Below are 12,500 nucleotides of genomic sequence, written 5' to 3'. Positions count from 1 at the left end.
TCCTTCCTTCCTTCCGTCCGTCCTTCCTCCACTCTCCATTCCTAGTCTTCTTTCTTCTATTCCTCCACCCTCCTTCCCTCCCTCTCCGACCTTCCTCCACCCTCCATCCCTCTCCCTCCCTCCCACCCTCCCTCCTCTCCCACCTTCCTCCCACCCTCCATCCCTATTTTCCTTCCCGCTCTTTCCCTCCATCTTCCCTCCTTTTGTTCCTCGAGACCCGGATCTTGAAGCCTCGGCGAGGTGGCTGGCTCTCTCGGGGGAATGTCACACACCCTATAAAGCCGCTGTCTTCACAAGGGCGTATGATTTCTTCGTACTTTTTTTCACTTTCACTTTTGGAAGAAGAAGAAGAAAAATGTTTGGGTTAATTTTTTTTTTTTTTCGTTTTTTTTTTTTTTTTCTAATGTTTGTGGCTGGTATTTTTCGTCTTTTAGTTTCTTGTGTTTTGTTTGTGTCTTTCTCTCTTGATTGTCTGTCTATATGTGTCTATTTATCTATCTTATCTCTATCTTTCCTGCTCTCTCTCTCCCTTCCCTCGTTTCTCCCTCTCCCTCCCTCGCTCACCCCTTTGCACCCCTCTTTCTCAGGTTTATTCCCATGGAACATATTACTTGTTTCACTTCAGTTTACCTTTCGGCAACTCGATGGAAACAGAATTGTATAATAAACTTTCCTCTGCCTCTAAGACCGTGGACGGGTGAGGGACCGAGCGAGACCATCGGTGAAATGAAGACCTTATCCAAGCCTGTCTTCAGTCTTTGTGCTGCCATGAAAGCCCATGAATTTATGCGGCGACGAAATGTTATTTTCCTCTCCCCCCCCCCCCTCCCTCTATTTATGGCTGAGGGCCATTTTGCTTTCGTTTCCCCTCCGTCTCTCGTTTTCTTTTTTTCTTTTTTATCTCTTTCTTGTGTCTTCCTCCGCCTCTCTTCTATTTTTTTATTTGTTTTATCTCTTCCTTGTGTCTCCCTTAAATCTCTCTCTCTCTCTCTCTCTCTCTCTCTCTCTCTCTCTCTCTCTCTCTCTCTCTCTCTCTCTCTCTCTCTCTCTCTCTCTCTCTCTCTCTCTCTCGCCTGTAAACAGCAACAGCACCGGAACAAAGGCACGGGGGTTAGCGTGCACAGCCGGAGAGAACCAACGGGGAAGGATAACCAAACAGAGTAGGAAGCGAAGGGAAATATAGGGGCATCTGACGGGCGGGAGGGAGGGGAGGGGAAGGGGGAGGAAGGGATGGGGGAATGGTAAAGGAAGGGAGAGGGGGAGGGGAGGGGAAGGGGGAGAAAGGGATGGGGAATGGTAAAGGAAGGGAGGGAGGGAGGGAGGCAAGGAAGGGGAGAGGGGGAGGGAGGGAGGGAAAGCATGGGCACAGAGAATGAAGGGGCTATGATGGTGAAGGGAGGGGGAGGGGGGGAGAGGGAGGTCGCGGGTAGACGGGTGTGGGCAGCAGCTGGCCTGGACCCCCCACTGTATTGTGTGAGTTCACCCAAACCCCCTTCCCTCCCCCCCCCTCCCCCCCGGGCTTTTAGCGGGTGTCAAGGCAATCACTGCTCGACAAAACACGTACCCAGATTTTGTTTGTGTCGCACCCGCTAAATGATCATTAGATGTTTACTGAACGTGGGCGAATGAACCCCGGCTACGGAATTGCTAATTAGCATTTGCATCACCTTCTTAACTACTTTTACTTAATGGAATTTGGCGACGGGGGAAGATAAGCGTGAAAATTAATCCCCGCGAATTATGCGCCGGCGCGAATGAATGGGCATCTACGGACCACAGGGGATGGATGGAAGGGGGGAAGGGGGGGTTAAGCCAGCTGCTTTGTGTGTGTGTGTGTGTGTGTGTATGTATGTGTGTGTGTGTATGTGTGTGTGTGTGTTTTACAAGCCAAACCAAAACTTAAAAGGAAAGTAACTCAAGTCCAGCCTAAACTTCATACAAATTTCTTTCTAAATATTGGTACCCCAATCACTTTTGACATTAGAGCATACAACCACAATTCCGAATGAATACCACCGTAAATCAATCTTTAAACAAAAAAACAAACAAAATGTCCTGAGTGATTAAAAGAATACCGTACGATAACAGGAGATCAGATCATCACACTTTTTACAAGATTATCGCCGCGCTTTCATTATCGCCACGTGGTATCATTATCAGCAGGCCAGCGTCATCACCGCATGTTATGACGGCGAAGCTCCATCCCCGTGATTATTGTATTATCAGCGGGACTCGGTAACGGCTTGTTATTCCCTCAGCTGTTGTATTGTTCCCCGGGTCAGAGTGCACGCTGCTCCGACGGCCGAAGCGCCTCGGCTCTCGTGGCGGCGGTGCGTGTGTGTGTGTGTGTTTGTGTGTATGTGTGTGTGTGCATAAATGTATATGTGTGTATATATAGAGATAGATACACATACTCATTTACATATATATTTATATATATACATATATACATACATACATATACATACATACATATACATACAAACACACACACACACACACACACACACACACACACACACACACACACACACACACACACACACACACACACACACACACACACAGGAACACGAAGACAAAGATAAGTAGTCAGATACACAGTGAGGTAGGCACCGAGATATAGACAAGAGATCTGACTACACACATTACGAGAACACGTGCATGCATAACCGACGCTTCGAACGAGTGCTTCGAACGAGTCGTTCCCGGTAGAAGCGTGACGCAACGCCTCAGACCCTCTAACTACGTGACGCTCGCCGACCGCCCACGCTTAGAGGGGGGGAGGGGGGGGGGCGACGCCGGCAGCTACGTGCATCCCGAAGAGCACACATAGAAGGTAAATATGCGAGAATATTCGAATATCTGCGGCGACCGTGACGGGCAGTTGGGCGCCGAGCTTTGGAAGTCTTGGTCAACGCGGGCGTGCGGCTGATTATGACGGGGTGATTTGGTTCTGGGAAGGAGGGGGAGGGGGGGGCGAGGAGGGGGGAGCACCAAGCAAGGGCCAGTCACGATTCTGGTCGTCTCTCTCTCTCTTTCTCTCTTTCTCTTTCTCTCTCTCTCTCTCTCTCTCTCTCTCTCTCTCTCTCTCTCTCTCTCTCTCTCTCTCTCTCTCTCTCTCTCTCCTCTCTCTCTCCTCCCTCTCTCTCTCTCTCTTTCTCCTCTCTCTCTTCTCTCTCTCTCTCTCTCTCTCTCTCTCTCTCTCTCTCTCTCTCTCTCTCTCTCTCTCTCTCTCTCTCTCTCTCTCTCTCTCTCTCTCTCTCTCTGTCTCTCTCTCATTCACACGCCCGGTCCGAGACGACAGCTCCTGTGGCGTGGAAAAGGAAGGAATACAAAGGAAGAAGGAAGTGGACGATGAAAGGAAGAGCAATATTAATGTACGGAGGAAGATGGTACAGGAGGGGATGATTGGGAGTAATAGAGAGGTAATTGCCGCGTGACTACCCTCCTACCCCCCCCCCCCTCCCCATTCCCCTCTTCTCCCCTTCGACCTCTTCCCCTCCCTTCTCTCCCCTTCTCCCTCTTTCCATTCCCCTCTCCCTTCTATCTCTGTCCTTCTTCCCTTCTCTCTCCTCCATTCCCACTCTTCCATTCCTTTCCCCGTGTCCTCCTCTCTTTCCTTTCCCTCCCTTCGTTCTTTCTCCCCCTTCTTCTCCCTGCTCCTTCTCCCCCTCCCCTCCCCCTTCTACCCCTTCACTTCTTTCTCCCCCTTCTCTTCCTACCCCCCCCTCCTCCTTCCCCCCCTACACTTGGCACACCTAGGCTAGTGGAAAGATCAGAACTCCTGGTCTTTCACGGGTACACACACCTTCATTCATTCCTTAAACACAAGGCTGTTATTAGGTCGCTCTCTCTCTCTCGCTCTCTCCCCCTCTCTCTCTCTCTCTCTCTCTCTCTCTCTCTCTCTCTCTCTCTCTCTCTCTCTCTCTCTCTCTCTCTCTCTCTCTCTCTCTCTCTCTCTCTTCTCTCTCTCTCTCTCTCTCTCTCCTCTCTCTCTCTCTCTCTCTCCTCTCTCTCTCTCTCTCTCTCTCTCTCTCTCTCTCTCTCTCTCTCTCTCTCTCTCTCTCTCTCTCTCTCTCTCTCTCTCTCTCTCTCTCTCCATCTCCCTCTCCCTCTCCCTCCCTCCCTCCCTCCCTCTCTCCCTCTCTCCCTCTCCCCCTCCCTCCTCCCCCACCCCGTCCTCATTCAACATTGCAAGATATTCCAGTCGAGTTTCTACAAATTACTCTCAGATGCAATTAGTGCAGAGAATACTTTTTCCCTCGGTTGATAGAAAGTGTGTGTATGTGTGAGAGAGAGAGAAATAAGGAGAAAGAGAGTGAGAAAGACTTCTGAGATTGTGTAGCGTAATTTATCCTCACCCCTAAATGAGAGAGAGAGAGAGAGAGAGAGAATGTGAGAGAGAGAGAGAGAGAGAGAGAGAGAGAGAGAGAGAGACACCCCCTTCCTCCCCCTTGTGCAGGTAATTACCATCTCGGATAACTCACCTGAGCACCAAGCAGGGATGGACTGACCCTAGAGGTAATAATTACTCCGGGTCCGGCTGGAATGGGAAGGGAACGGGAATTACATCTCGTGTGTTTTACCGCCAGCGCGTTGATTTATGTCGGGAATAGCACCACCACGGACTGCTGATAAGGCGGGAGGAGGGGTGGGGGTGGGGGGATGTTAGGGATATGGTGGGGGTATGGGGGGAGGGGGTAAGGTGGGGATAACGCTCTCCTTGCTCTGCTTGATAAGAGATTACCCTCTTAACTGCTGTCAAGTAGGATACATACACTCGCCCCGTTAATAAGGTCCTGCGCTGCCCTGCTCCCGCGGATTATCGTCCCCGTAAGCTGCTTGGAAAAAGTACGTTTGCATTAGCTCCTCTTGCGATACAGACGGCTGGCTGATAAAGTATTGACTGCTGGGAATGGGGAGAGAGAGAGAGAGAGAGAGAGAGAGAGAGAGAGAGAGAGAGAGAGAGAGAGAGAGAGAGACAGAGAGAGAGAGAGAGAGAGAGAGAGAGAGAGCATTTAGTCTCCATTAAGGGTTTGGAACGTCTGCTCTCGACTCCCGCGAACCCGAAAGGGAACCCGAAAGGGAACCCGAAAGGAAGGGGAAGCTTCGAGACTGTGGCTTCGGGTTCAAGAAGAGCGAACCCAAAGCCTCCTGACTTCGAACCTCTTGCAGGAAGGCTAAGGGAGAGGAGGATCTATGCAGGAGAGTTGAAGGTTTAAGATCCTTTCGAAACGAGGAACCTTCCCTTCGCTTCGTAGTTGTGTGTTTTGACAAGCGGCCGGCAGAGGGCAGCAGCAGGCTCACAACCTTCTGTAATTGGTGGCTCAATTAGTAACTTTCCCGACACGACTGACCTAGCTGAATTATGCCTAACGATGATAGAATGAACAAGTGTGCAAACTCGAGGGTAACCGGTCACCCTTTCCTCACACACGCACATACTCACACACACATACACTCACATACTCACTAATATGCTCACTCACATACTCACCCACATACTCACTCTCACAAACACACATACACACACACTTAGAGAGAGAGAGATTGTGTTACCATTTATGTAAATTGCTCCCTCGCCTTTACATTCTTGTTCTTGTATGATTTGCATGTGTATTTCTTTGTCTTCTACTCCATATTGCTTCTAGTTTCCCGTATAAGATGGAAAGTGGATTTCCTTGATGTAAGTGACTACGAAAATCTCCCTCCCTCCCTCTCTCTCGCTCTCTCCCCCTCCCCCTCTCCCTCTCCCTCTCCCTCCCTCTGCCAGTATTCCTAGAATTCGGGAGCAATCAGTGTTAAAACGCCCCCCTTTCCTCTCCCTTTCCCTTCCCAGCGCTGGGTAACGCCTTGAGAAATATTTAGGTGTCGTACAGACTGAACTTCATCAATTCTTAGGAAACTTTACGCCATGTTTCATACGCGGTAATGTGTTTTGTACGGCAGGCAGCCCGATGTTGGTTATTTACTGTATCAATTATCAACACTTTTAATTAAGTTAGTGTTTTTGGTCCGCTAACTTTGGCAATGCGGGAGCAATAATACGACTGCTCTAAACACTAGTCGGAAATTGTGGAAGATAGACCAATAGATTAGCTGATTTTCGCTCTGTAAACGGTGATGGAAGGTGAGAACCGGCGCGGAGGCGAAGGTTCTTTCCTGGGAAGAGATTTTTGAAAAATGAAATTCGTTTAAATATCTGAAAGAACTTTATATCTTATTTGTCAATTGTATTTTCTCTTATATGTTTATTGATACAAAAAAAAAATGGATCTAAGAAAGAGTAAGGAGCGTGGTGGTTAATTTCCCGCCAAATTCTCTCCATTTTTAGAAAGGTTTGTTTTATGAAAATGCAGAATATCATCTAACTGCTTTTATTCCATTGATTTCCAGAACCGTACAGAAAGCACAGCCTCCCTAGCAATACAGCATGAGCCCCAGTTACAATATATATGCGTCTCACATCCCTGCCACTGTTACACTGACCAGTTCAAAATTTCCATTCTTTCAGTTGCCGTTTTCATTATTCAGCTGCATCCTACTGTGCCATCTATTATTACCCTCTCACCACCCTTTCCCCTTTCCCCTTTCCCCTCTGACCCCCCCTCCCCCCTTTTGTTACTCGCAAACATACATTACTGCTGTTCCTTCATCATTCATTATGCAACGTAGGTCTGCTGTCATCGCATCTCTTTTCTTATGTAGACCCGTCCATTTTTTTTGGGTTAGGTTCCCTTCCTCGCCTACATTCTAACCTTCCCTTCCATTCTCTTTCGTTCCCTGCCGTTCTACAGTGCTCCCCCCCCCCTCCTTTCCTCCCTCCTCTCCCTCCCCTCCCCTCTCCTCTCCTCGCCTCCCTCTCACCCTCCACGGCAATCCTAGGTTCCACCCTTCACCGCTTTCCTCTTTCCGCGTGGTTTTTCCCTCCCTCCCTCTCTCTTTCTCTCTCCCTCCCTCCCTCCGCTGCCTCTGTCTCTCTTTTTCCCTCCCACTCACACTCACACTCACCTTCTCTCTCTCTCTCTCTCTCTCTCTCTCTCTCTCTCTCTCTCTCTCTCTCTCTCTCTCTCTCTCTCTCTCTCTCTCTCTCTCTCTCTCTCTCTCTCTCTCTCTCTCTCTTCTCCCTCCGATGCTTGCTTATTGATCCCCCCGCAGATAAAAGTTAAGCTCTTTTTCAAGTGGATTACGAATGATAGGATCAACTGATAGGTTTGGTAAATAGAATAGGAGAAGGGAGGGATAAAGGTCTGTGAATAAAGCCGGGGAGATTCGTAGATGGAGATAGATATTGGTGGAGGGAAGAGGCGGTCCGGACTTTCGTGACGTCATCAACTGGCTTTGCTTCCGCGCTTTATAAATGGGCGATTTGCTTAACGATGCAGCGCTTGTTACACTCCGCGGTCTTTGTGTATATTGCGGACACGCGGAGAGTGAAGACGGATATGTATAATTCCGCTGATAGGTCTATATATGCGCGTTTGAACTGATAAATCCACGTAATGTAAACCCTGATCCTGGCCATCGCGCTGGAGCCCTGCTTTATTAAACCATTAAATCAAGTCTTTCCCCACAGAGGTGACAAAACCTATGCCGAGCTCCACCCCAGCCCGCTCTCTCCATTCGGATGAACGACGGGAGAGAGAGATGGAGGGCAAGAGAGAGAGAACGAAAGGGAGGGAGGCGAAGAGGGAAGAGAGAGATAGAGAGGGAGAGAGAGAAAGAGAGAGAGAGAGCCAGCCAGCATCACCCAGTCTGCCAGCCTCCCTGCTGTGGGGAACACGCGGCAAGCACGTGCCCCACGCTGCTGCAGTGTACTCAAAATTCTTCATATCTGAATACAAGAGAGGGGGAGGCGAGGGGGAGGGGGAGGAGGGCTGGGATGTCCCCTTTTCCTCTCCCTCTCTCCCCTCAGAGTTTCCCCTCGTTCGCGGACAGGAGGAGGTGGTGGGCGGGCGGTCGTCCAGTCGTCCGCCCGTCGCCGGCTGCTATCGGGTGGTTCTGCTAGTGTGTAGGGTGAGGTCCCAAGTGAACAGTGTGTGTGTTTGTGTGTCTTTCTTCATGTCCAGATCACTATTGGCCTACGTGCTAGGATTTATATATTCTTTTTTTTTTCTTCTTCTTCTTTCTTTCTTTTTTTTTTCCTCTAAAAATGAAGATTCAGATCTAGATGAATTGTTTCCTGGAGGTATTTGTGATAATGAAAATGTAATGTAGGTTATCAAATTAGTATTTTATTACTTGTGGCCAAATGAATATGATAATGAAAGTCGTGATAATGGCTGTGCTACAAACTGACCTACTCGGCTCGGGGCTTGCATGACAAGGTTATTTCAGTGTTAGCAATTAAGTAATGCTTTGTGAGAGTTTACGCCAGGGATTTCTCTTTATTATGTCAACTTATTTGTATCATTCTTTTGTATCTTGTTTCTGTATGTTAGGCTGGACAGTATTTTTTTTTTTTTTTTTTTTTTTTTTATAGACTAAATAGTTTTCAGTTTGGAATTCATAGTAGGATGATTATTTCAAATATTTTCTTAGATTTATATTCTTTGCCTATCTTGAGGATAGCTGTATAGATTATCAAAATGAAAATGCTAGTATTTAAGATTATCCATGTAAATTAATAGACAATATTCTCTATACCCAGATTGCAGATATTTGCATAATTAATATGTGATAAGATTTCTATTATGCCAAGATCACTTCATAGCTCCTGCTACAGAAACCCCTATTGGTCATAAATACCCTAAGTCTGGATCTTTAAGAAACCTTTAAGTAGATAGAAAATGGGCAATCTTGTGGATTAAATAATGAAAGAGATAGAGGGTACAGGTTTATTAATGGCTTTCTTAATTAAAATTGCAAAGCCAGGAACTGTGAATAGTATTAGGAGGTTTTAACCAGTATAGGTTAAGATACAAGTTTATGATAAAAGTGTACAATATGGTATCATCTTTGGAAGTATAAACCTTTTGCTAAATAATCCTCTTAATTGGTAATCATTTTAAAGGTTTTTCCCTGTAAACTTAATACGATAATGCACTTCATAGGCTGGGAAAGAAGACACCGCGGAACGGGAAAGAAAGGGAGGGAACGAGCGAGAAGAAAAAATCCGAAGGGGAAACGTAACACAGATGTCACCAAGGGGATTGTCGCGACAGAGGCTCGGAGGTGACAGTTATAGTGCAGTAAGTATATAATCAGAATGATGGGGGAAGGAAGAAGGGCTGGAACTGAATGAGAAAATTAATAAGAGAAGAAGGGGCAGAGAGATTAACCAGTGAGAGAGAGAGGAGGTCCTGAACCATGTATGAAGGGTAGGAGAAGATATTGAGATGGTCCTTAATGGGCACTAAAGAATATCCGAGAACAGGGCTCGAGGTAGTTGATAGAAAAATCCAAACAAACTAGAGGGGATAGAATATTGAATATGGTTTTGGCAGAGCAAGTGCAAGGAAAAGAAGATGAAAAAGAAGAAGAAGAAGAAGTGGAGATAGTTAGTAGGAGCAAACAAGAGGAAAGACGAGGAGGACGAAGGCACAAGAAAGTTTGACGACCCTTTTCACGTTTCCTTATCATTTCGTCAGTCCAGTTGGTTCTGAGCACTGGACGGAGAACTGATAAGGGCTTGTGGGGGAAGAAAGCTACAAGCAACTTCTCAACACTAGGCAACAAGTTACTGACCGTCGAGACAACTTCACCACACAGGAGCTGAAGGAGAGATACAGCCAGCATTTGTATTGTTATTGCAGGTTGATCATGAAGTTAAAGACATAAGGATTATTTTCCCAAAGAATTATTTACTGTAGAAAAAAATGTTTAATATAGATATTGTGTATTTTTCAATCTTTAGAAACATGTTAATAAATTGTATTACTCAAAACATTGCTTTTATTTTATGCAAAAAAGATATGCATGTAATATTTAGTGATTGTGAATAGCATTTTCACTCTATATCAAACTGTTTGCAATAATTCATAGGGTGTATACAATAATAGAGAATATATTCAATTTCTCAGACCAGTTCCATATAAAAAGAATATGAACAAAGTTAAATCTAGGTTATTTTATTAATATAGTTTTACTCAAGTAACTATTTCTAAATTATTTTACAGCTATATATAAGTTTCATAAGAAAGGGATAAGTCTTTGAATAGTATTGGAATAGCTTGGATGTTATCAGAATATTAAATTTAATTCTTTAAAATACTGCAACCAAGTGAAAATTATATTTAGGTATATCAGCCACTTAATATAAGCAATTTTCTCTAGGTCAGTTACTGAACAATCAGATCCCTGTTCTCTTTAAAATTGTTTACTCTAAAATATCTGAATTCAACAAAATAGCTGATAATGATGTTATGCAAAAGAGTAGGCAGTAGCTATAGAGAGGGCCACTTAAAATGCTTGTCCACCCATTCAGAAAAAAATGTATGTAGCTAATGTCACAATTGTACGGAAAATACCAGTACCATTTCCATCTCCTGACTGGGTTGTCAAAAGTGCCGACACCAAAGGGATGCGAGCCAGCAGTCTTCACGTAACTGAGTTATCCACCTTTTATACACCTGTTATATCTACCAATCCAGCCTGTTTAATATAGCAAGGTAAAACCATACCAGGTGTATAGTAAAATCATACACAGAATTAAAGTGAAATCAGTTAAAGTAAAACATTTGACAGTTATTCTATATCTTTTAAATGTAATAATTTTAATACTGATTCATTCCAGTCTGCAGATTCAGGTTAGGGTTGTAAGATTAAAACAAAATATACGAGTGGTCATAAGCAACTTACGAAAATAATATTAATCGTAATTAATCAGAATTTTTACCAAATATTATTTAATCCTTTTTAAGACTAGATTTAAAGCAGTAAAGGCATGTTACATGAGATTTCATACAGCTAAATTATTGCATATAGAATTTGTCACATTCCTATGTGCATTTGTTAATAAAGATGTAGCATATTATCTGTGGAACAAAAATCTAAGGGTTTTAGTAATAAATCCTTTCTAAAACTATTTAATATTATTTAGCAAAAGGAACAATAAGTTAAATGTAAGATTTTCAATGTTAAATTAGATTTAATCCTTTCACTTTTTTTACAGTGTACATTATATGTATTTATAATAGCTTCTTTTTATGCTGGATAAAGAAGATTCATAGTATTCTATTATTTAATAGTGTTATATGTGATGGATGCAATGATACTTACTGAAGGATTATAATAAGACTTCATGATGTCGGGTTGTTGGACACTGAAATAATTACTTAATATGGAGTGTATGTAAGGTATTTACATACTAATGGAAATATTCCCATGTACTTTTAGTTAATTTCCTTGGATTGAAAATACTGTAGGCAACAACTATTATTTTTTATTGAGCATTCAAAGAGATTTTTTTTTCATTTGTAATATGTATAATATATGTAGCAGTCTATCTCCAGATCCTTTAGAGTTTTAGTTAATCTTGAATTTTCATTTATCTTGTGTAGGTTATCAAAAAATATATTCAACACAAGTAGCCATCTTAGAAAACCAACAGAAGAGTCATCTACCATAGATATGCTTATTCATTGATTTTAAAAGTTACCATAAGTGGTAGCAGAGCCAAGTGTCAAGAAAATCTTCGACGTGACTGTGCCTAGTCATGGTAATAGTCATACTGAGTATTTACAAGCTGTCATGATGAGTAAGTCACATGTGACTATGAATATCAGAGTCTGGAAAATGCAGAGAGAAATATGACTTGCAGTTAGGACATGAAAAGACATGAAATGTGAAAAAATGTATGTGTGTGTATGTGTATGTATATATATACATATATACATATATATATATGATTGATAAATTTGAATACTGATAGGTAAAATGACTTACATGTAAGCTGGTATTGATAGGAATGTTACATTTTATTGATGATAAATAATAATGGAAAATGCTGATACAATTTTAGGAATACATTTTTAACAGAAACAATTGTATGTGTTCTTTGTGCAATAAAACAATTAAAAATATAAATAAATAAAACCAATCATAGAGAGCTTTACATTCAAGTGCTTACCATTTCTGATATAACCCACCTGGACATAATCCTACAAATGCTCTAGCTATTACATAGATATAAAGGTACATGAATTTGAAGAAATAAAATACTGAATAACATGTTCTTTGTTTTCTTACTCAACCTACAGTTTCTGAAATTGAAATAAAGTTAATGATGTTCAATTTAAAAGGTCAGTTAGTATCAGAACACAAAACATTTACACTGGAGTTGGTTCTTAATGACTTACCAAAAGGAAATGTTTTTGATTCTTGCTGGAAATTCACAAAAGATTTACCTTCTATCAAAAGGGTACTTCTCATTAATAGCAATAGTTTTATTACCTAATTGCATTTATTTTCACAAGTCAATCTAGGGAAAATTTGTCTTGTCACTAATGAAGTTGTTTGTACACAAAGATAAGATTCCACTTCCATAAGTTATATTA

Source organism: Penaeus japonicus, unplaced genomic scaffold, assembly GCF_977035675.1.
Source record: "Penaeus japonicus unplaced genomic scaffold, GWHDUDI00000001_assembly GWHDUDI00000011, whole genome shotgun sequence".
NCBI classification, from domain to species: domain Eukaryota; kingdom Metazoa; phylum Arthropoda; class Malacostraca; order Decapoda; family Penaeidae; genus Penaeus; species Penaeus japonicus.
Note: the sequence above shows the minus strand (reverse complement) of the source record.